Source organism: Coffea eugenioides, chromosome 1, assembly GCF_003713205.1.
Source record: "Coffea eugenioides isolate CCC68of chromosome 1, Ceug_1.0, whole genome shotgun sequence".
NCBI lineage: Eukaryota > Viridiplantae > Streptophyta > Magnoliopsida > Gentianales > Rubiaceae > Coffea > Coffea eugenioides.
In genome coordinates this window covers 26,586,107-26,612,661 of record NC_040035.1, presented here as the reverse complement: position 1 = coordinate 26,612,661, position 26,555 = coordinate 26,586,107, and positions in this window count along the sequence as shown.

The window sequence follows — 26,555 nt, the reverse complement described above, 5'->3', positions numbered from 1 at the left end:
GCAGCAGCTGTTTCCCAATACGATACTCCACCACCTCAACAGGGCAACATCTGACCATAGCCCTCTATTGGTGAATATTGCAAATGATCGTGCAAGGGGGAGGGGATCTTTTAAGTTCCAACAGATGTGGATTCGACACTCGAATTTCTTGAATGTGGCAAAGCACAATTGGACGCAACCCATGGAAGGCAATGGCATGTTTCTCTTCGCGCAAAAGCTGAAATGGTGAAATAGGCCCTAGGTGAATGGAACAGGCAAGTATTGGGGAACATTTTTGACAATACCTCGGTGGCGGAAGAGCAAGTCCGGCAAAAGGAGATTCGGCTAGAGGAGGAAGACACAGACGAGATGAGAGAACAATGGAGTCTCGCTAAAGCCACCTTACTTAAGTGCCTGATTGATGAGGAGACTTTCTGGCAACAAAAGGCACGCGTCAAATGGCTGCAAGAGGGAGACTCTAACACACGGTACTTCCACTCTGCGCTTCTTGATAAGCAGGCCAAACTCACCATCCGCCAAATCAAAAATTCGCTAGGTATATGCATTCAAGACGAAGAAGAAATTGGCACTGAAGCAATTAACTACCTCCGGGGCCTCTTGTCTACGCCGATTGTGGTTGATGAGCAAGATACTCAAAGCTTATTGCAGAATATTCCACTTTTGGTGACCGAAGCGACAAATGACAGGCTCTTGCAGGAACTTACCTTACATGGATTCTCGGGTCTCTTCTTTACCCACTGCTGGGATATAATAGGAGGCGATGTTTTTTCAAGCAGCTACAGAATTCATGTGCAGAGTCCCCATCCCGAAAAGCATTACCAGGACTCATATAGTTCTAATCCCTAAAAAAGACTCGCCGCAATCTTTCTCGGACTTCCGGCTAATAAGCTTGTGCACTTTTATCAATAAAATTCTTACGAAGATCCTTAGCAATCAGCTGAAATCGATTCTACCCACTATCATATCGCCTGAACAATCAGCTTTTGTTCAGGGCAGAGAAATCTCCGATAACATCCTAGTGGTGCAGGAACTGGTGGCCGACATTGACAGGAAGGTGCGCGGCCATAACCTAATACTTAAACTTGATATGATGAAAGCTTTTGATCGGGTGTCTTGGAGTTTCCTATCTGGTCTCCTCCTAAAATTTGGTTTCCAGCCCCGTTTCGTGGCATTAATTACGAACAATTTGACAACTTCTTGGTTTTCAGTCCTCATTAATAGGAAGCCGAATGGTTTTTTCCAGGCTACTCAAGGATTAAAGCAAGGCGACCCGCTATCTCCATTTCTCTTTATCCTGGTGTCAGAGGCTCTAAGTTGAGGGCTAATTGCTTTGTGTACAACACAGAAAATCCAACCTTACGCACAACCAAGGAGTGCTATTTAGATTTCTCATCTAGCTTTTGCTGACGACATAGTCATCTTCACGAGGGGCGATAGGTGAACATTGATAGCATTACAGAGTTTTCTAGAAATTTATCAGAAAGGATCCGGGCAAAGAGTTAATCCAAGTAAGAGTTTTTTCGTCCCCTCATCTAAGTGCCCTACGACCACGGTCCGCTTCATATCCGGATTGATAGGCTTTGGATATCGCAAGTTACCCTTAGACTATTTAGGTTGTTGGTTGTTCATGGGAAGAAGTAAAGGCGAGCATTTCCAGCATCTACTTTGCAAAATACGGAACATGTTGGTGGGCTGGAAAAGCAAAATGCTATCTGCTGGTGGCCGCTTGGTCCTTATAAAGCATGTATTGGCAGCTCTGCCATTATATAGCTATGCCGTCTTAGAGCCTCCAAACAGTGTACTTCTTCAAATTGAGCGATTACTGTCTCTTTTTTTCTGGGGTGAGATCGACGGCCAAGCGAAATGACACTGGAGAAGTTGGCATGGGCTGTGTTTTGCAACTGAGCAAGATGGCTTAGGCGTCTCTCGACCTGCTGAGTACTCTTCTAGATCTGATAAGTAAAAGCTTAAGTACTCTTCTAGATCGTAAACTGTAAATCATGAATGTGATAGGTATAAACCCTTCATCTTGATACTTGGGAAAAATTAGATATGTATGTTGGGTAGGAATCTTAACTTGGATGATTTACACTTGGGAGCGTACGGCCTGAGTTGTAAATTATCTTATTTTGGATTCTTGTACCCGAATACTTAAGAGTTGAGGGCAATGTTAAGGACTTGAGATCTCCATTTGTGGGGAATAAAAACAAATCGATATTTCACGTGAATAGTTACAGGAAACCAATAGTCGTTTGGTTAAGATGGCACAATAATTAAGAGAGAGAGGTAGAGAAAGATTAATGGATGGTCCTATGTAACTCAAGAGGATCTTAGTGTTTGATATGAGTCGGAAATGAACGAGAAGATTAGACCTACCAGTGTTTTAAAGGATTGACTTAGTTGGGTACCTAGTGAGGTTCTCTCATCTGAAAATTTTAATAATTGTTCTACACGTATCTTGTGATTGGTCCTATGCATATGTTTCAATTTTTATGAACGTTTGAACTTCCAAAATATTGCGTTGGTTATTCTTGAGGAGACTTGAATTCATTACCTAATTGTTTTAATTGAATAAAAGTACTTTCAATTTTTCTTGACCATTATTATATGTAATTATATGCCTGCTATTCCTTTTTCCCGCAAATATCTAAATATATGTATATACATTTTGAACTCGCCTAAGAATTGAAAATCAGGCAGAGCTTAGGCTCGGATCTTTCCTTAAGAATAAGAATGAATATTTACTGTGAATTGGAGAGTAAAAATGACAGAGTTTTATGTACCATTAAAGTTAGCTCTCGAATTAGAGGTAAAGGGTGACAAAGGTGTTGGATTGAAGTTTATGCATATATGAACTTGCATGTTTACTTATCTTTCTTAAAAGTGTTTTCTAGAGTATACGTTTACTCAAACGCAGCTCTTAACTCAAAATTTTGAGAGAATTTTTGAAATATCCTCCATGTAGATGTTATTTAATATATATGTGTTTTAATATCCACGCATTGAGTTGCATGAGTAATCTTCTTAAACGTATCTGAGGAAATTGCAATATGTATTGATGAAGGTGGCAAAACACATTATTTGAAATTTCTTACTAAGAAAATTTAGTTTCAGATCATGAAGAAAAGTTTGTATCTTTAACCCTAATTTTGAAATTTTGAATCGTATTCTGTCACATACATATCCAAAATACATTAAAACCCTCGATTTTATCTCGCATGTTATGATTGACTTGATTTGGACAAATTAAGTCCGAAAATTTTGGTAAGCTTAGTCTTCTATTGAAAATATATCACTCTATTCGAGTTTTGAACTACAAGATTGAATCTTTTAAACTGGAGTTTTAATTGACCCTGGAGCCAATTATTCTTGTGTAAACCCTAGTTTCATGAATGGTATAAATCAAATGTGATCGCTTGTCCTACGACTTGGAAGTCAAATGCCTATTGGGGAAATTAAAGTTGATTGCTAATTGGATGAATGGAAATTGTGAGATATGAGTTGGAAAGCATAAGTTGTTGATCGATTTGATAAATATAACTCTTAAGAAATATGATATTATCCTAAGTGTGAATTTCGAGGACGAAATTCTTTTTAAGGAGGGAAGGATGTGAGGATCCGAATTTTTACTTATTTTAATCTTATTTTAATAGCTTAATTAATTATTTATTCACCCGTTTTCTCCGAATAATTTATTTCAACCATTTTAAATTCATTTACACAAAACAATGTCTCACTTACGTTTTTAAAACGTTTCGTTAGAAAAATTTATTTTTCGGAGGCTCGTTCGGTAAGGAATAACAAGTACACGTTTTTTGAGGTAAATTCGATCCGAGAGTGTATTAGTCTTGGAGAATTAAGAATGAATAATAATAGACTAAGAAAAGTTAATTGAGGCATTAGTGGTGAATGAGTTCAAAAAATTTCGCTTTATCGCCCGCGAATCGAAAATTCACGTATATCGAGTCGGAACGGCTAAGTGGAGATTAAGAAACTTATTTTAAAATATTAAAAGTGAATAATTATAATGTTAAAGGAAGTACATTAAAGGTATAGTGTACAAGTGAAACAAACCCGAGAGAAAACGGACACGAAACGCGCCTGCACGAAACTTTTGGTAGTTGACTTTTGAGACAAACTTTGGCCCCAAGTATCCAAGCTTCCAAGAGAAGCTTTAGTTATCAGCTGCACACTCTCTGTCCTCTCATCTTGCTGGCCGAAATTCTCCAAGGAAGAAGAAGGAGAGCTCCACTTCATTTCACCTCACTTTGTGCTACCATTTCTCACTTAAATTCACCACACAACTTCCACTTCACTTGGAGATTCACTTGGACTAGGAAGGAAGCATCATCTCACGGTTTGTCTTGAGGTCTTAGAGATGCAAAATTTCTAATTTCACTCAAAGGAAGAGGAGGTAATCATCCAACTATCTAATCTTGGATTTAGTGGGTTGATCTTTGCTAGGAAGTTTGTAGCTTCATTGTTATTGTTGTTGTTGGGTTTAAATGGTAGGAGTGGGTTCTATGAAATCCCACCTTGATAATATAGGACTGATATGATGATGATAAGTGTTGTTTGTGTTAATTATGTGATAAACAAGATGAGATTTGTTGGAAAAGTGAAAGGAAAACCAAAGAAATTGCATAGAAAGCTTAGCCGAAAATCTGCCCTGTTTTTCTTGAAGCTTTGGTTCGAATTTTTGTTGCTCAAATGACTTTTAAACTGATGTATATATGTTGTATATGGTGTGTAGAAAGTTTCTACTAAAAATAAATTGATTTGGTTGAGTAAAAGTTGAAATTTTGAAATGAAAGGCAAACTGGAAAATGTGTTCTGGGCTGATGAACAGTGTCTCTTTAATTGAACATATCTCTCCATACAAAGGTCAAAATCAAGTGCTGTTTGTGGCATTTGAAACTAGACATTTATAGCTTTCCAACAATATAAAATTCACCATCTAGTTCGAACTGAGTAAACCGTAGTAGTTCACCAAAGTTTCCTGTTCTGTTCTACTATTCTGTTCGAATGACAGTGGTAAGCTGTGTCTTGTTGCTTAAATTGTGAACTACCTATGAACTGATTTTCAAAATGGCTTCTTCTGATGAAATGTATCTTTTTTAATCTAGTTTCCAACGCCACTAACTATTCTCAATTTCAAGTTGTATTGAGTGAGATATGTTTCAATTTTCAAACTGTGGCAAAGCTGTAAATCTGGAAAATCCTTCCTTCTTGCTAGCCGGCTGGTCTAATTTGATTTGGGACATGTTGTTTCGAACATTTTGGTGTCAATCACCTACCAAATATATAATAGATGTTTCTAGGACCTTGGTTTCAAAAATGAACCAAAATGGGACTGATTTCATGGTACAAAATGTTTTGAAAAGAAAGGAAAGCAAGAAGACAGATTTGCTTTGAAACATTTTACGAACTTCAGTCATTTTGTTAACTGCCTTCCCACGTAAGTTTTTGCATAAAATTTGATACAAGGGTAGTCCACATATAGAGGTTTAAGTGTACAAAATTTGGTGTTATTTCAACAACCTTTTGATATCCAAATGATGCTACAAAGTTTGCTTTTCAAATCTGGAAAATTTCTGATTTGTGCCCAAATTCCAGCCGACTTCAGACTATTATTTATCAATGCTCAAAACTCCGAATTTAGTTCCATTTGTCCTATTTGAAACTTGTTTAGATTTCTTATTGTGTTACGTGTGAGAACCCGTATTTCCCTAATAAGTTTCCTAGGGTCTTTCCCCTTTAATTGCGTGTTTTCTGCATTTTTGGCTTAGAAAAATGTTCTTGGTGGATTTTATGAGTAATTATAGTTTTTAGATGATTTTTCTAGCATTGGGTAGTTTTTGAAAAATTACGGATATATTATGGACGTGGGCCCCACTAGTGCAAAAAGTTCGGAAAAATTCGGCCAATAAGCTTAAGTTTTGGATACTGGTTGAAATTTATCGGGTGTAAAGAGATAAGTAGAGAATGAGATGTGATTGATGTGAGAGGAAACAAAAGGATAGAAATGCATTTAATGAAGTGACACATGTCACTTTGTGAGTGGAGGAAGCCTAAGACAACTATTCATTGTTTTGACCTTTCTTACCCTTGGATTAAATATCTCAAAAATTGACTAAAAATTCACTCTTTCTTTCTCCATGTTGGCCGGCCATCTTAAGCTCAAGAAGAAAGAAAACTTCTCCAATTTTAAGCTTCCAACTAGCTCAAATCATCCAAACTAAGTGCTTAAGTTGGTTTCTACTCCATAAAATCCCTCCATTTGGTGCTAGTAAGTGAGTTTGTGGAAGTGTTCAAGGAAGCTAAGGTGTCCATTAACTCCTCTTCTCTTGTTTACTAGGTAAGTGGTGTTTGACCTTCCTCCTATTAATGATGCTTAATGTGTGCTTAGTGGAGGCTAAAGTGCTGAAATTTGTGATTTATTTCTTGCTTTTGGATGACATGATGAAGTTTTCAATTTATTGAGAAATTTTCTGGTTTAATATGAATGTGATGTTGTGGATATCTTTGATGATGGGAATTGATGGTTTATGACTCTAGTGGATGTAAATGATTGGTAATTGCAACCAATTTTGGGTTTGGAAGGAATTTGAGGAAGTTAGGGTTTCATAACCCCCTTTTCTGTCCGATTTTGTATCATATGGTTAGAGGCCGAATTGGCCTTTTCTTAAAACATAAAAGTTGTAGGTATTGATGTGTTTGAGGTGCCTGTAAACTTTCAGGACAATTGGAGTAGTGTAGAATGAGATATGTCGATTTTACTGTTGCTGTTCTGGGTTGATCAGAATGTACGAACTGCGCTTGTAATCGTCTCTTTGGACTGGAATTTCTTTGGATTTGGATGTTGGTGTCTTCTGATGAAATGTAGCTTGATGTCTTAGCTACCACATGCCTTTGGAATCAATGCATTTGGACCTGTATAGACTGAGTTGGACTAATTACAGTATAGTGTGATTTGTAAACCTGCAATTACGGTTCTGGTTTGGTATTCTGCATTTTTGACCTAGTTGTGCTAGGATTTGGCCTGAGTGGCCTTCTACATTGTTGTAGCCCTGTCTTTTAGCTTAGAGATGGTGGGTCTTACACCCTCATCCGATAAGCGTAGATCATTTTGTACCATTACCGCAAAAGGAGGACGAAAACTGTTTTTTTTTTTGAGGTCAAGTTAGTGCATTGCTGAAATTTCTGGTTTGCTATTATGCTTATATATGCATATGAAACCCTATTGGGGTTGTGATTGGCATGGCTTTATGACTCGTTATCGAGTCTCATGGTATTTGTTTACGTGTTTTAGGGCGTGACGTTAGTGCACGACGTACTTTGGACGACGGTGCATGAAACCTCACCTACGTGAGTGGTGAGTATACTACTCACTTGGATGCTTATAATGTGGCTTTGCTATATGTGATTGTGATGCCTTGAAGGCTTGTTTGGCTATTGGAAATGATTAGGGTGAGGGTGTACTTGACCGCCCTCATTCCTTTTATTCCTGTGAATGACTGTTTACCGTTTCACTGTATTACTGTACTTGTTATATGAGTTATTGGATTCCATTCATGGGAAACTGTTTGGGTGTCGGTTGGTCGAGTATCCAACGGCCCTACTGCATTACTGAGCTCGACCCCGTTGGTAGTCAATTGAATCGAGCCGGCGAGGGCTTGGTCGTGAAAATTGACTAGCCACGGGGACTGAAATGGGAATCTTGTGGTAATGAGACCCTTGGTTCCGGTGTACTCGAGTATCACCTAAAGCTACTGTGTGGAGTGCGGGCCCGGTTGGGGTATGTTGGGTGGAAGGAATGGAAGTGAAGTGAGGTCTACGGTTTGGTACTTTTAACGTTGACGGAGGGTCAATGAGGTTGGATCAAGAATGTAAGCGTGGAAATGGGCTCTTGAGAGCCGTCCGTATCCTTTTACCGATTTGTTTTGCTTCTTCTTTGCATTCTTGAAATGAACGGTTATGCTTATGTGATCTTGGATGCTTATGTGGTAGTAACTCACTGGGCGTTAGCTCACTCCGTTCCATTTGTTTTCCTTACAGGAAAAATGATCATTTTGGAAGATCATACTTGTTGGTTGCCAAATTGAGCCATGTATATGTCTATTTTGAATAGCTCTTTGCATGAAACCCTAATGTGTATTGGGTTCATCTTTTGATTGGCAAACCGAACATGTGTATCCATGATGAATAGCTTTTGACATGCCAATGTGGTTGTAAATGTTGAATTTCAATGTATTCATGTTTGGTTGGACTTCGGAACGATTCGGCTTTCAAACGGCAAAAGAAAAATTTTGACCGAAGAGCACTGGACTGAATCCGGCCAGGAATCCGGCCAGAAACTGGCCGGATTGTAGGCCGGATTGCTTGGGGAAAATTTTGAATCCGGAAGTTAGCCACTGGACAGTATCCGGCCAAGAATCCGGCAGCTAATCCGGCCAGATTCCGGCCGGATTCCCCTGTTCCAGGCACTATTCATCATTTTCATTTTTTTTTATTTTGTTATTTTGATACTTGTGGCTTGTCCGAGCGCGCTTTTACTTTTCCGAAACGTTTTAGATCGCGTGTAACTGCTCGTTAGTCCTGGCGAGAGCTGGGCAGGCAGTCCGCTAACCCCTTTGGTTCACCTTAGGGGAAGGTGGGGCTGTCACAGGTGGTATCAGAGCCATATGCCGACAGTTGGGACTTTAAGTCCTTCGTCTGGAAAAGCCCCGAGCCTCTCGTTCGTGAAGAGTCACGAAGCGAAACTCTCCGTAGGGGATGCCCGCGTGCGGGTGGCAAGCTGATAGGTACCCCGTGATGTGACCCTGAGAACTGTCACAGGTGGTATCAGAGCCTAGGTTTGAATTAGCCTGGGTGTTATAGGAATGCCTGATTTGAGGATTTGTTGTTTATGGCCTTTAAGCTTATATTTATGGTTCATTGTTCTTGTGGTGTAGGATGGCCGGACAGGGTGACTCTAGTGCTAGTCCTTCGGGAGTGAGACCTCGCAGAGCACTCCCCATGATCCCATATCAGATACGGCCGGGAGGGGCCGTTATTCGTTGGAGCCCGTCTAACCGTCTCCGACGGTGCGCGTGTAAAGAGAAGTATGCCTATCCGAACGCTCTCGTGTTTGCTCTGGACAAGGAGCGTAAGGTATTGGCCAGAGAGAATGCTCGACTTGAGGTTGAGGCGATCCAGGATAGGGCGACCAACGAGAAGCAAGCTGCACGTATTAAAGAGCTAGAATACGACGTGCTTGAGGTCGAGGATAGGGTTGACGACCTCTGCGCTCAACTGAGGGAGGCACGAGAGCGCGAGATTAAGCGAGCTCGTAAGGTCAGGGGTCGCGCTGAGTCGATCCTTAATCTTTGTGACGACGGCCTTGAGGAGTATAGCGATGAGGCTTCGTGTGCGGGGGCCGAGGCTGGGGAGGAGTCTACCCCGTCGCCTGGGTCCCAGAGCCCGGCAACTGACTAGGCCTTGACTTCTAGGCTTCTTTTGGATAGTTTGGTGGTTTTTGGATGTACATAGGGTTAGGGATAGAGCCTTAGCTAATCATTTTGGTTGTTGGATTAGCTACGTGTAAATTTCTTTTGATAAGGCCATTCCTCGGGGGATCGTCTATGTTTGTTTCTGACTTGCCTGTACTTGACTCGACTGATTGTATATATGTGTGTGGCTTGATCTTGCTTCGCTGTATATATATATATATGTTTGTGATCATGTTTGCAATGTATCAATATGTGTTAATGTGAAAGTTTCGCATGTTACTTACATGCCTTGTTACTACTTTGGTTTAGTATTCTTTCCTAGACCAAGTAAACCTTATGGAAGGTACTCGGAGTAGTCGGGGACGTGGGCGCGGAACTAGACAACCCACACCGGTTAGGGGTACGGGGGAAACCTCGGCTGGACCCGATCCTGAACCCCAAGCCGACCCTAATGTGCAGATAGCTGCTGCTATGCAGCAAATGACAAACCTATTAGCACAAGTAGTGCAGCAACAAGCCCAGAACCCAAACCCTAACCCTGGAAACCCCAGAAACCCTGGCCATCATGTCGAGAGCGAAGATAGAGCTCTCGAACGCTTCCAAAAGTTCGCTCCGCCGAAGTTTGTTGGGGGACCCGACCCGGACGTTGCCGAAAGATGGCTTGAAAAGATGGTTGATATATTTGCAACCCTACACTACCCTGACGAATGGCAGGTGACCTTTGCCGTGTTCCAGCTTGAGGGGGCGGCCCGTTCCTGGTGGAACGTGATCCGACAGAAATGGGAACGGGAGCAGACGCCCAGGACTTGGGTGAACTTTATTCGAGAGTTTAATGCGAAGTTCTTCCCTCCTCTAGTCCAAGAGAGGAAGAAGGACGAGTTTATTAGGCTCCGCCAAGAGGCTCAAACTGTGGCGGAATATGAGAGTCAATTCACCCGCCTGTCCAAGTTTGCGCCTGAGTTAATCATGACGGAACAACGACGGATTCGGCGCTTTATTCAGGGTTTGAATGTTGAGATTCAGAAAGACCTCGCGGTGGCTCAAATCACTGCGTTTAGCGAGGTTGTAGAAAAGGCCCAACGAGTTGAAAGTGCACGGTTGCAGGTCCGGAACTTCCAGGCGAAGAAGCGTGGCTTTCCTGGGAGTAGTTCTGGACAGGGTGAGAAGAGCACTCCCTCTAAATTTGAACGAGGAACGGGAGGTGGTCGACAATCTGGTTCTGGTAGAGGGACTTCATTCAGGGGTGCCCAAGCTGGGCGAGGACCAAGGGGAAATGCTCAGAGTGGCTCGGCTTCAGCACCTCGCGGTCCCTGCGGGCATTGCGGGAAGCCAAACCACACCGAAGATAACTGCTGGAGGAAACAAGGCAAATGTCTGCGTTGTGGAAGCGCAGACCACCAATTGGCTACTTGCCCGGTCCTGAAACAAGATGGAAAGGGAAGCCAACCACTGCCGAGGACCAATGCTGGACCAGCAAAGGGAGATGGGTCCAAACCTAAAGTGCCAGCTAGGGTGTATTCCTTAGAGCCCCATTAGGTCCCAGAGTCTTCAGAGGTCGTAGAAGGTACGATCCCTATTTTCCACCGCTTTGCCAAAGTTTTAATTGATCCTGGTGCCACTCATTCGTTTGTTAACCCTGATTTCATGTGTGGCATCGATATAAAACCTGCTAGTTTACCATATGACCTAGAAGTTAGTACACCCACGGGAAATCAACGTTTGGTGACTAGTATGGTTTATAGGGATTGTGATGTATGGGTAGGTGAAAAGCGATTTGTAGGAGACCTGATAAGCTTATCCATTACAGGGTATGACGTGATTCTGGGTATGGATTGGCTAGCCAAATATAACGCCCAACTGGATTGTAAAACGAAGGTGGTAGAATTTCGCATTCCTGGCGAGGCAACCTTAAGGTTGGATATAAGGGGTAGGTTAGCCTCATCTGCTTTAATTTCGGGCATTCGAGCTAGGAAACTGATAAGTAGAGGGGCGCAAGGATTTTTGGCCTTTTTGATTAACACCCCTACAGATAAGTTAAAAGTGGAAGACGTGGCCGTAATGAGGGAATTTCCGGATGTATTCCCTGATGAGTTAGTAGCTTTACCTCCAGAACGGGAGATAGAATTCCAAATAGATCTGTTACCTGGAACCTCACCTATCTCAAAAACCCCTTACCGAATGGCGCCTGCGGAACTTAAGGAGCTTAAGTTGCAATTGCAAGATCTTTTGGAGCGGGGATTCATTCAGGAGAGTGGGTCTCCTTGGGGAGCTCCTGTCCTATTTGTGAAGAAAAAGGACGAAACCTTGAGGATGTGTATTGACTACCGGGGGCTGAACAATGTTACGATCAACAATAAATATCCACTGCCCCACATCGACGAGTTGTTCGACCAGCTGCAAGGAGCAGTGGTCTTCTTCAAGTTGGACCTCCGACAAGGATATTATCAGTTGTTGATTAGAAAGGAGGATATACCGAAAACTGCTTTCAACTCGAGATATGGGCATTACGAGTTCGCCGTTATGCCCTTTGGACTGACCAATGCTCCCGCCGCCTTTATGGACCTAATGCATAGGGTTTTCAAACCCTATCTAGACCGATTTGTCATTGTGTTCATTGATGACATTTTGGTCTACTCTAAGACACGCGAGGAGCATGAGGAGCATTTGAGAGTGGTGTTACAGACGTTAAGGGAACATCAGTTGTACGCCAAGTTTAGTAAATGCGAGTTTTGGTTGGAGAAGGTAGCATTCCTAGGGCACGTCATCTCCCATGAAGGTATTTCGGTGGACCCGGCAAAGGTAGAGGCCGTGACGAATTGGAGGAGACCAGAAAATCCCACGAAAATTCGTAGCTTTCTAGGGCTAGCTGGGTACTACCGACGTTTCATTAAAGATTTCTCCAAATTAGCAGGACCTTTAACTGACTTGACAAAGAAGCATGGTCGATTTATTTGGAACGCCCGATGCGAAACAAGTTTTCAGGAATTAAAGAGAAGATTGACCACGGCTCCAGTACTGGTCTTGCCAAATGGAGTGGACGGGTTCGCGGTGTATGCAGATGCGTCGCGAGAAGGCCTAGGGTGTGTTTTGATGCAGAACCGTAATGTAATTTCTTTTGCCTCTAGGAAGTTGAAGCTTCACGAGCAGAATTACCCGACCCACGATCTGGAACTAGCCGCGGTTGTGTTTGCTCTGAAAAAGTGGAGGCATTACCTATATGGGGTGACCTTTGAAGTGTACTCGGATCATAAGAGTCTTAGGTACCTTTTCTCCCAGAAGGAACTGAACATGAGGCAACGACGGTGGATGGAATTTTTGGAAGATTACGACTGCACCATCAACAACCATCCGAGAAAGGAAAATGTGGTAGCCGATGCCTTGAGTCGTAAGGTGCAAGTAGCAGGGTTGATGATTAAAGAGTGGGACTTATTAGAATCCGTCTGTGAGTGGAGACCCTGTCTTGGGAGCCATAAGGTGCTATTTAGCAATGTTAGGGTGACCTCCACTCTACTGGAACGCATTAAAGAGACGCAAAACGAAGATTTGATGGTACGGAAGTGGAGAGAGAAAGTGGAGAAGGGAGAAACAACGGACTTCAATTTTAGTCCTGAGGGCATTTTGAAATATCGAAACCGAATAGTGGTACCCAAGGAGGAATCGTTGAAAACGGAAATTCTGGAGGAAGCTCATCGGTCCAAGTATACAATTCATCCGGGCAGCAGCAAGATGTATCAGGACCTGAAAGGAACCTATTGGTGGGACAATATGAAAAGGGAAATCGCTCAGTATGTGCAAAAATGTCTCGTTTGCCAACAGGTGAAAGCAGAGCATCAAAAACCATCGGGTTTGTTACAACCCTTGGAGATACCCGAGTGGAAGTAGGAAAATATCACAATGGACTTCGTTTCCGATTTACCAAGGACGCAAAGAGGACACGATGCCGTTTGGGTGATCGTTGATCGCTTAACCAAGTCGGCCCATTTCTTGCCGGTGAACATGAAATATTCCCTGGACAAGTTGGCCCGACTGTACATGGACGAAATTGTAAGGCTACACTGTGAGAACCCGTATTTTTCCCTTAATGTTTTTCCTAGGGTTTTTCCCCTTTAATTGCATGTTTTCTGCATTTTCTGGCTTAGAAAATTTTCTTGGTGGATTTTGTGAGTAAGTATAGTTTTTAGATGATTTTTCTAGCATTGGATAGTTTTTGAAAAATTACGGATAGATTATGGACGTGGGCCCCACTAGTGCGAGAAGTTTGGAAAAATTCGGCCGTTTAGGTTGAGTTTCGGATACTGGTTGAAATTTATCGGGTGTTAAGAGATAAGTAGAGGAGGTGAAGTGATTGATGTGAGAGGTGACCAAAGGATAGAAATGCATTTAAAGAAGTGCCAAGTGTCACAATATCATTGGGTGGACTTTATGGAAAACTATTCATGTTTTTGACTTTTGACCCATTGGTTAAATATCTCACAAATTAACCAAAAATTCATTCTTTTCTTACCTCCTTGTGGCCGACTCTCTCCCTAGCAAAGAAGGAAGAAAAACCTCTTCAAAGTTTGGCAATTCTCTAGCTCAAATCAACCAAACCACTTGCCTAAACTAGTTTCTACTCCATAAAAGCTTTCCTTTAGGTGCTAGTGAGTTGTTTGGTGAAGTTTTTGGAGAAGCTAAGGTGTTCTACAACTTCCTCTCTCTTGTTTACTAGGTAAGTGATGATTACACTTCCTCTTACACCTAATGATGTTTAATTTGTGCCTAATGGTGGCTATAGTGTTGAAAATTGTGGTTTATTTCTTGGTTTGGAATGAATTGGTGAAATTTTTATTTTTTTGAGGAATTTTCTGGTTTAATGTGATCATGAGGTTGTGGTTATTTATGATGGTTTGTAATGAGGGGTTATGACTCTAGTGGATGTAAATGATAGGAAATTGCAACCAATTTTGGGTTTGGATTGAATGTGACAAGTTAGGGTTTCATAACCCCCTTTTCTGTCCGGTTTTGGATCATATGGTTAGAGGCCGAATTGGCCTTTTCTTAAAACATGAAAGTTGTAGGTATTGATGCGTTTGAGATGCCTGTAAAATTTCAGGTCATTTGGAGTAGTACAGAGTGAGATATGTCATTTTTACTGTTGCTGTTCTGGGTGATCAGAATGTGCGAACTGTGATGGTAATCATCTGTTTTGACTGGAATGGCTTTGGATTTGGAGGTTGGTGTCTTCTGATGAAATGTATCTTGATGTCTTAGCTATCATATGCCTTTGGAATCAATGTATTTGGACCTGTATAGACTGAGTTGGACCAATTACAGCATAGTGTGATTTGTGAACCTGCAATTACGGTTCTGGTTTGGTATTCTGCCTTTTGACCTAGTTGTGCTAGGATTTGGACTGAGTGGCCTTCTACATTGTTGTAGCCCTGTCTTTTATCTTCGATATGGTGGGTCTTGCACCCTCATCCGATAAGCGTAGCACATTTTGTGCCATTACCGCAAAAGGAGGACGAAAACTGTTTTTTTTAGTGAGGTCAAGTGAGTGCATTGCTGAAATTTCTGGTTTGCTATAATGCTTATATATGCATATGAAACCTTATTGGGATGATGATTGGCATTGCTTTATGACTCGTTATCGAGTCTCATTGCACTTGTTTGCATGTTCTAGGAAGTGACGGTGGTGCACAACGTTCGTTTAACGACGGTGCTTGAAACATCACCTACTTGAGTGGTGAGTATACTACTCACTTGAATGTTACAATGTGGCTTTGCTATATGTGATTTTGATGCCTTGACGGTTTATTTGGCTATTGGAATTGATTGAGGTGAGGGTGTACTTGACCGCCCTCACCCCTTGTGATACCGTTAATGACTGATTACCGTTTTACTGAAATACTGCACTTGCTATATGAGATATTGAATTCCATTCATGGAAAACTGATTTGGTGTCGTTTGGACGACTATCCAACGGCCTTACTGTATTACTGAGCTCAACCCCGTAGGTAGTCAATTGAATCGAGCCGGCGAGGGCTTGGTCGTGAAAATTGACATGCCACGGGGACTGTACTGGGGAATCTTGTAGTAATGAGACTCTTGGTTCCGGTATACTCGAGTATTACCAAACGCTACTGATTGGAGTGCGGGCCCGGTTGGGGTATGTTTGGTGGAAGGAGTGGGAGTGAAGTGGGTTCTACGGTTGGTACTCATAAACGTTGACGGAGAGTCAATGAGATTGGATCAAGAATATAAGCGTGGAAATGGGCTCTTGAGAGCCGTCCGTATCCTTTTACTGATTTGTTTTATTCCTTAATTGTGTACTTGAAATGAAAGGTTATGCTTAAGTGATCTTTGTTGCTTATGTGGTAGTTGCTCACTGAGCTTTAGCTCACTCCGTTCCATTTGTTTTCCTTACAGGAAAAATGACTATTTTGAGAAAGAAAGGATCATACTTGTTGGTTGCCAAATTGAGCCATGTATATGTCTATTTGGAATAGCTCTTTGCATGAAACCCTAATGTGTATTGGGTTCACCTTTTGATTGGCAAATCGAACATGTGTATCCATGATGAATAGCTTTTGACATGCCAATGTGGTTGTAAATGCATATTTTGAATAGCTCCTTGAGGGTGAAAACCCTAAGTGTTTTGTTTCAACCAATGGTTGGTTGTAATTGACTAATTGCACATGTATGAACTTGTTGGATATTTTGGTATCCCGCTTTGGCTTGTAAATGTTGAATTTCACTGTATTTATGTTTGGTTGATATTTGGATGGATTTCGGATCAATTCGTATTTCAAACGGCGAAAGAAAAATTACTGGCGGAAATGAACAGGGCCAAATCCGGCCAGGAATCCGGCCAGAAACTGGCCGGATTGTCGGCCGGATTGCCTTGGGATTTTTTGAAAATCCGGCCTTGCTCACTGGACAGTATCCGGCCAAGAACCCGGTCGGTAATCCGGCCAGATTCCGGCCGGATTCTGCTGTGCCAGGCCACTATTCATCGTTTTCGTTTTTCAATTTTTTTTTCTTTTGATATTTGTGGCTTGTCCGAGCACACTTTTACTTTCCCGAAACGTTCTAGATCGCGTGTAACTGATCGTTAGTCCTGGCGAGAGCTGGGCAGGCAGTCCGCTAACCCCTTTGGTTCGCCTTAGGGGAAGGTGGGGCTGTTACATACACGGCGTGCCGGTGAGCATCGTCTCCGACCGGGATCCCCGATTCGTATCTCGGTTTTGGCAGAAGTTTCAAGAAACCCTGGGGACTAAACTCAATTTGAGCACGACCTATCACCCTCAGACGGATGGACAGTCAGAGCGGACGATTCAAACTCTCCAGGACATGCTACGAACTTGCATTTTGGATTTCGGAGGCAACTGGGGTCAACATATGACCTTGGTAGAGTTTGCGTACAACAATAGCTTCCATTCGTCGATTCAGATGGCTCCATACGAAGCTCTTTACGGACGCAAGTGCCGCTCTCCGATTTACTGGGACGAAGTTGGCGAAAAGAAAGCACTAGACCCGGCAACAATTCCATGGATGGAAGAGGCTCAAGAGAAGGTCAAGTTGATACGGCAACGACTTCAAACAGCTCAAAGTCGACAAAAGAGCTACGCGGATAATCGAAGAAAAGACTTGGAGTTTGAAATTGGAGACCACGTATTCCTCAAAATCACACCTTTACGAAATCGTACAGCGGGCAAAGGAAAGAAGCTCCAACCGCGGTACGTCGGACCCTACAAGATTCTTCAGAGGGTAGGAGCGGTCGCGTATCGATTAGAACTGCCATCCAGTCTCTCTCGAGTTCACGATGTGTTCCACGTCTCGATGTTAAAGAAGTATCATCCCGACCCATCCCATGTATTACAACCGGAGGAGATTGAAGTAGACGAATCGCTTGCTTACGAAGAGAAACCTGTCCAAGTGCTTGACCGGAAAGTCAAAGAGCTCAGAACCAAGCAGATTCCGTTAGTAAAAGTGCTATGGAGAAACCATGGGATAGAGGAAGCTACTTGGGAAGTGGAAGAAGAAATGCGGAAGAAGTATCCAAACCTTTTGGGTAGTTAAGGTGAGAAATTTCGAGGACGAAATTCTTTTAAGGGGGAGAGAGTGTGAGAACCCGTATTTCCCTAATAAGTTTCCTAGGGTCTTTCCCCTTTAATTGCATGTTTTCTGCATTTTTGGCTTAGGAAAATGTTCTTGGTGGATTTTATGAGTAATTATAGTTTTTAGATGATTTTTCTAGCATTGGGTAGTTTTTGAAAAATTACGGATATATTATGGACGTGGGCCCCACTAGTGCAAAAAGTTCGGAAAAATTCGGCCAATAAGGTTAAGTTTTGGATACTGGTTGAAATTTATCGGGTGTAAAGAGATAAGTAGAGAATGAGATGTGATTGATGTGAGAGGAAACAAAAGGATAGAAATGCATTTAATGAAGTGACACGTGTCACTTTGTGAGTGGAGGAAGCCTAAGACAACTATTCATTGTTTTGACCTTTCTTACCCTTGGATTAAATATCTCAAAAATTGACTAAAAATTCACTCTTTCTTTCTCCATGTTGGCCGGCCACCTTAAGCTCAAGAAGAAAGAAAACTTCTCCAATTTTAAGCTTCCAACTAGCTCAAATCATCCAAACCAAGTGCTTAAGTTGGTTTCTACTCCATAAAATCCCTCCATTTGGTGCTAGTAAGTGAGTTTGTGGAAGTGTTCAAGGAAGCTAAGGTGTCAATTAACTCCTCTTCTCTTGTTTACTAGGTAAGTGGTGTTTGACCTTCCTCCTATACTTAATGATGCTTAATGTGTGCTTAGTGGAGGCTAAAGTGCTGAAATTTGTGATTTATTTCTTGCTTTTGGATGACATGATGAAGTTTTCAATTTATTGAGGAATTTTCTGGTTTAATATGAATGTGATGTTGTGGATATCTTTGATGATGGGAATTGATGGTTTATGACTCTAGTGGATGTAAATGATTGGTAATTGCAACCAATTTTGGGTTTGGAAGGAATTTGAGGAAGTTAGGGTTTCATAACCCCCTTTTCTGTCCGGTTTTGTATCATATGGTTAGAGGCCTAATTGGCCTTTTCTTAAAACATGAAAGTTGTAGGTATTGATGTGTTTGAGGTGCCTGTAAACTTTCAGGACAATTGGAGTAGTGTAGAATGAGATATGTCAATTTTACTGTTGCTGTTCTGGGTTGATCAGAATGTACGAACTGCGCTTGTAATTGTCTGTTTTGACTGGAATTGCTTTGGATTTGGATGTTGGTGTCTTCTGATGAAATGTAGGTTGATGTCTTAGCTACCGCATACCTTTGGAATCAATGCATTTGGACCTGTATAGACTGATTTGGACTAATTACAGCATAGTGTGATTTGTAAACCTGCAATTACGGTTCTGGTTTGGTATTCTGCATTTTTGACCTAGTTGTGCTAGGATTTGGCCTGAGTGGCCTTCTACATTGTTGTAGCCCTGTCTTTTAGCTTCGAGATGGTGGGTCTTACACCCTCATCCGATAAGCGTAGATCATTTTGTGCCATTACCGGAAAAGGAGGACGAAAACTATTTTTTTTGTTGAGGTCAAGTTAGTGCATTGCTGAAATTTCTGGTTTGCTATTATGCTTATATATGCATATGAAACCCTATTAGGGTTGTGATTGGCATGGCTTTATGACTCGTTATCGAGTCTCATGGTATTTGTTTACGTGTTTTAGGGCGTGACGTTAGTGCACGACGTACTTTGGACGACGGTGCATGAAACCTCACCTACGTGAGTGGTGAGTATACTACTCACTTGGATGCTTATAATGTGGCTTTGCTATATGTGATTGTGATGCCTTGAAGGCTTGTTTGGCTATTGGAAATGATTAGGGTGAGGGTGTACTTGACCGCCCTCATTCCTTTTATTCCTGTGAATGACTGTTTACCGTTTCACTGTATTACTGTACTTGTTATATGAGTTATTGGATTCCATTCATGGGAAACTGTTTGGGTGTCGGTTGGACGAGTATCCAACGGCCCTACTGCATTACTGAGCTCGACCCCGTTGGTAGTCAATTGAATCGAGCCGGCGAGGGCTTGGTCGTGAAAATTGACTAGCCACGGGGACTGAAATGGGAATCTTGTGGTAATGAGACCCTTGGTTCCGGTGTACTCGAGTATCACCTAAAGCTACTGTGTGGAGTGCGGGCCCGGTTGGGGTATGTTGGGTGGAAGGAATGGAAGTGAAGTGAGGTCTACGGTTTGGTACTTTTAACGTTGACGGAGGGTCAATGAGGTTGGATCAAGAATGTAAGCGTGGAAATGGGCTCTTGAGAGCCGTCCGTATCCTTTTACCGATTTGTTTTGCTTCTTCTTTGCATTCTTGAAATGAACGGTTATGCTTATGTGACCTTGGATGCTTATGTGGTAGTAACTCACTGGGCGTTAGCTCACTCCGTTCCATTTGTTTTCCTTACAGGAAAAATGATCATTTTGGAAGATCATACTTGTTGGTTGCCAAATTGAGCCATGTATATGTCTATTTTGAATAGCTCTTTGCATGAAACCCTAATGTGTATTGGGTTCATCTTTTGATTGGCAAACCGAACATGTGTATCCATGATGAATAGCTTTTGACATGCCAATGTGGTTGTAAATGTTGAATTTCAATGTATTCATGTTTGGTTGATGTTTGGTTGGACTTCGGAACGATTCGGCTTTCAAACGGCAAAAGAAAAATTTTGACCGAAGAGCACTGGACTGAATCCGGCCAGGAATCCGGCCAGAAACTGGCCGGATTGCTTGGGAAAAATTTTGAATCCGGAAGTTAGCCACTGGACAGTATCCGGCCAAGAATCCGGCCGCTAATCCGTCCAGATTCCGGCCGGATTCCCCTGTTCCAGGCACTATTCATCGTTTTCATTTTTTTTTATTTTATTATTTTGATACTTGTGGCTTGTCCGAGCGCGCTTTTACTTTCTCGAAACGTTTTAGAGGAAGGTGGGGCTGTCACATTACGAATTTCGGAGGCTAGTTCACTTTCTATTAATTTTGCCGAATTTTCAAAGTTTGCCGAAAACTAAGACTGAAACTATTTTATAGGTTCAAGTCAGCCACTTTGGGCTGAAATTTGAATGTCTTCCGTTTATAATCTTGGAAAAAATGTCTTCTAGGAACTTTTAATACTTCGAACCAAGATTCCAACGGTGTAAATTTTTCCATTTTTTGACATGTCAAACTCCAGATTTGATTTTCCAAAGATTGTTGTGCAAAGCTGAAATTTGCTGATTACTTAGAAAATGCAATTTCGGGAACTTGACTTCTTTTCTCAATATCGATTGAATGTTCTGAACTCGATTTCATGGAAGATGCTAGTCTCTCTTCGAACTTTAAAACTTCGCTCTTGAACCTCGACTTGAGAGAATTGAAGCTCTCTTTTAAGACTTTGATTTAGTCCAAATGAGTGTGCATCCTTTCTTGGTAAATGCATGATTGTGAGTGAAGTTAATTATTATTTGCTCAACCGCTCAAGGGGACCTTCAAGAGGAACTCGAAGCGGACGCCTAAACACATGTTTGAGTACTTACTCACTTGCTTTGAGTTGGTGAGTGTTCCATATAGGAGTACGTGACTTGAATAGTTTTATGACGTGTTTACTCCATGGTCATTATGTGTTTAACTGTTAAGTGCTACCGATAATTGCTCCTACGAACTTTTCCACGATTTTAAGGCGAGTATGTACTTTATCTCACTCGACCTACTAAAATGACAGATTTCTACCGTTTAACCAATTTACCGATTTATCGATTACCGATTTACCGTTCAACCGATCTACCGTTTACTGATTTACTTGATTACCTGCTTACTTGATTACTTGATTACCATAAATTCCATGTTCATATGAAATTACGGCATATTTCTTACGTGTTTAAGTGTTAAGTGTTACCTATAATTGCTCTTATGAAATTGCCACTGTTTTAAAGCGAGTGTGTACTTTATCTCACTCGACCTACTAAAATGACAAATTTCTACCATTCAACTGATTTACCGATTTACTTTATTGCTTGCGCATGTTGTAAGTTTTAAGCTGAACTGGGCCCTGCCCTTGGTTACTAACCTGCTCGAGCCAGGACTGGGTTCAGTCGGGTAGGTTGGAACCCTGGGCCACCGTTTCGGTAGACTCGAGTATTACCACTGGAGGGATAAGGTGATGGCTAGACAGACCGAGGGGATCTGAAGTTATAAGGTGAAAGTGACCGAAATGGTTCCACTGGAACACCGTATCCTTCAATATATGTTTATTTCTGTATAATGCTAACTGTTTCATGTTAATGTGCCAATGTGCAACCTTGAATCATACATGTATTATACTCAAATTACTTGATTTATTAGAACTGCTAGAGTGTCTTGGAACCTCACTGGGCTGTTTAGCTCATTCCACGTTTTTGTTTTCCTTAACAGGGTTCAAGACCGAGAGTGCTCATGAATAGTACTAAGTTGTTTCCTTTTGGAGACTTTAAGTTGCATTATAGTGGATGGCTGCAGTACATATTCTTTTGGATTGTATTTAAGTTTGAAAGTTAACTAATTGTAAGTATGAAATGTTTTGGAGTACTTTAAATATATATATTGAAATTATTTGAAGTATTCCTAGTTTTGAACCATGAATTGTAGTGAGTCCCGGCGAGAGCTGGGCAGACGTTCCGCGAATACCCTTGGGTTCGCCCTTAGGAGAAGTGGGAGCGTCACAGAACCCCCTTGTGGTTTCTCGAAAAAACACCTTACCCCCCTATCGTTTAGAAACCTCCACATAAACACCCTAAACTTCATAACTAAAGTGAAAATTGACCTGTAACCGGGTGTGCGACCTAGTGACGATGGGTATGTGATGTTCCTTTGAAATCATCGGTATGAGCTATTTTGCTGCTTCCTTTGATAGCAGATCTTTTGCCAGGAAGTTCATACAAGCCTACAAAGTTACCACTATCAAAAGAAGCATTCCTCTTGAGGAAAGTAACCACGAGAACCTGCACAGCGCGAGTCAGAGGGCTGCCTCCCGGCAATCGGTGCCTGTACAAGGGAGTGCCTAGAAAGAAGACCAATTTGGTAGAAGAACCGGTCAACCACTGTTCTCGTTAATTGGCTTCGAAATCATCTGCAAAATCTCGTGACCCCTTCGTTCCTCTTCTGATATCAAACTGACCTTCTCCTTACCTTTGTCTTGCCATGGGACAAAAACCTGTTGCGGGGGTTTAGCTGGTTGTGCAGCCTTTCCTTGTTGTTCCACCCTAGGTTTAGGCTTCAACTCCGGGTTCTTTCTGAAACATTCTTGGTCAGAATGACCAATTCTCTCATAATACGTACAATGATTCGGCCAATCCTCATATTTAACCTGCTGCCAATGACCAGAATTCTCATCCCCAACCCAAATCCGACGAGCAGGCTGCTTGGACACGCCTCCCTCCACCAAAACACGTGCCAGAGAGGGACGTTTGAACTAAGTCGTAACCGAATCAACCTTCAAGGGGCTACCTAGCAACGATGCAAGTTTCAGAATAGACTTTGCATTATAAAAATATAAAGGCAGATTTTGCAACATAACCCAAACAAGAACAATCGAAGATTCTTAAGAAGACTTAAAATCAGGAGTCCACTTCGAGATTGTCATCGGAGAGCTTTGTACAAACCACATACGCCGGACAAACAATCTCGTGTAATCCTCTTCTTGAGTAGGTCGAATTATGACATGATCTGTATCAAAGAGCCCCACAGAGCATGCGCCTTTCAACCCAAGAGAGCACAAATGGTGTGGCCATATTGTGGGCAGCAGGATGTGCAATAACGGCAGCCATTCACCTTGCAAAAGGATTGACTCTTCTTGTCCCATCCCATCTTCTACTACTATTTCATAGCCAGACTGATTTTCTTTTGATTCTTCTTAGAAAGACAAAATAAAAAAAAGGGTGAATATTTTTGCTGCAGCAGCGAGAAGTTGGGCTTCAAATCCAATATACTTTTGGGTATTCGACCTGCTGTCGGTAACTCAGCCAGTTCCGAAAGTAATTTTCACTTTAGTTATGAAGTTTAGGGTGTTTATGTAGAGGTTTCTAAACAATAGGGGGTAAGGTGCCTTTTCGTGAAACCACAAGGGGGTTCCTTGTATTTTACCCAAATAAATATTATTTTGGGAGTTTATTGTAGTGAGTCCTGAGGAGAACTACGCAGGCGATCTGTTAAGCAGTAGGGTGTGCCTTAAGGTGAGGTGGGGCCATCACAGATGACCATCAATAGTTGACTTTTGAATTAATTTCGAATCACATCGTACACCATGTCGAGAGTAGGCCACTTTATCCCATCAAGGAAATTCGGACAATCATTAAACATGTTTTTGATACGGATATCTCGTATAAAAAAGTATGGTATGCAAGGCGATATGCGATTGACATCGTGTATGATGATTGACCCACTTCAACAGCACAACTACCTACTTTCATGCAGTAAATGGTCACAACTAATCCGGGAATAGCTATAGTTTGTCAGCACCATTTGCAAAGCACTGTGGGATGCACAGTTTTTTACCAAGTATTTCGGGCATTTGGACCTGTGATCAAGACATTCTGACACCTTAAACCCGTTATTTGTATTAATGACGCATTTATAAAGGAGACAAACAAAGCAAAATTAATAGTAGCGGTTGGATTTGATGCCAACAATCACCAATTCCTGCTTGCTTTCGCACCTGTGGACGAAAAGACTAATTAGAGTTGGTCATGGTTCATGTAGCCACTATGACATCACTTGTGCCAAGATGTCGAGAATATATGCGTAATTTCGGATTAGCACAAGGGGATAATGCATGCAATAAAGACCTTATCAAAGTAGAAGCAACCGATAGCCATATATCGATATTATTTGGTACACGTGCAAAGCAATTTCGCACAGAAGTTTAGAAATCAGATGTAGAAATTAAATTCTTCGTGCTATTGGTTAGATTAATCAATGTTATGAAACCAAGTTTAAATGCTTTTACATTTTTTCTATACTTAAGGATCTTGTATAGACCGCCGGAACTACAAATCAAGCCAAAAAGTAAGAAGCGTTCATGGAATAGATTTGGCTGTCAAACGAAGAGGCATACAAATGGCTGAATGGTGGATTAGTTAAACCAAAATAATGGACATTATGCAAGGATGGGGGGATATTGATGGAGCCACAGGTCTACGAACATAGCGGAATGTTTCAACAATCTGTTGCGCAGTGCTCGATTATTACCAATCACAACTTGTGTACAGTTCACTTTCAACCAAATTATTGAGTTTTCACAAAGAAACGAAAGAAGGCTTTCAGTACGATATACCTTTTTCCCAAGAAAATATAAGAAAAGATCTTAGCAAATGAGTTTAAGACAAGGACACATTCAATGCAAGTCTACAATCACAAAAATAGAATTTACTGCATAATGGGCCGGCGCGATAATGGGAAGGGGGCAACAGACAGATTGACCACTTTTGGAATGACAAATGTACATATGACAAGTGAACATAACTTCAATTTTCATGCTCACACGTTATTGCATCTTGTTATCAATCGGAAACAAATTCATATCATCTAGCTAGTCCAGCACAAACATTTTTAACATGATAGGCTTGTCTGCAAGGACAAATTTTTCCTTTGCGGGACACAACTTACTAGGTCGCTGCGAATTTGCAATTTGATTACGATTCTGCTAGAATTAAGCAAAAGTGACCAGCCCAAGGTCGTAGCCAAAATACATAACCAAATGGATCATCAATACCTAGATGCGTCTCATCGATGCAAACATTGTCTGCAGACGGGACACAATGCCTCCAATTGTCCTTACTCTAACCATTTTTATGTGTAGTAGAGGATATTAAAAAATTTGAAACATAAGTTGCGGCTATGCATGATCGTTATGCATTATTTTGAATATTTATTGTAATGTTTATCTGTTCCGTGACATTAGAATAATGTTTCAATTTTATTTCACTTCTATCTATGCATTACCATTACCCAAGTTCGATTTTCAAATGTAATTATTTTTAAACTTATCATTTGGATTTTTTTTTTAATTTGCAAACGTTTGTAGATATGGACTATTGGCCTAGGCATATTGCCAATTCCATCTAGGGCCCATACATTGAAGATATCTTATACTTGTAGGGCACACATAAATCGGGAGCTTTTTTTTTGGGCCACGAGAGAGATCTCGATATTAAATGAACTAACGAATTTTTTTGGGACCTAGTCCACGATGACCTAAACCCGTGAATAGCACACTATCCGTGACAAGCAAGTTTCTAGGGTATATTTTAAACCCAAAAGCAACCTAAGAGGGATAGTGAATTAGGTTATCCACACAAACCAAATAAATAAAAGTACTATAACTATTTGCACAAATTCACAATTGTAAAGCAAGTGTAGTGCAATAGAGATTGCACAATTAAGTAACAAAAATAAAAGCAAGAGATAGAGATTCAAACCAAAACTTCTAAATTTCCTCCAAACTTGAAGTTAACTCCAATCCAATAGCCTCTTCAATCGATGGTGTTGCAAACCACCTTGTACATAAGAAAGATCACTCTTTACTCACCTTAAACACTTTTTAGTTGAGTAAAAGAGTTTTACAACACTCTTAATTAGCTCTCACTATGCTACAATTGATTGCTACTAACTAACCAACTAAGAGCTATTATATAAGTGAGGCTCACCTACACAAGGTTTTAGTTGTCCTCTTGAGAAACCTCACAAACCCAACTTTTCCACATGTATACAACAATCAAAATGATTTTCTACCTAAGAATCACTCTTAGAAAGTTTGTATTTTGTGTAGGCAAAGTCCTATATTCTTCTCAAACTTGGAGGTATTTATAGATGGTGAAACTATGCCCCAAAAACTCCTCCAACGGTCAAAAAACTGGCCGTTGGACTTGTCGGACGTCCGAACCAGTTGTGTAGGATTTTCGATACTTTGGCAGACGTCTGTCACGCCCCATTTTTTATAAGAAAAATAAATAATTAAATAAATGGTTTAAAAAGTGAATTTTGATTTGAAAAATGAATTTTAATT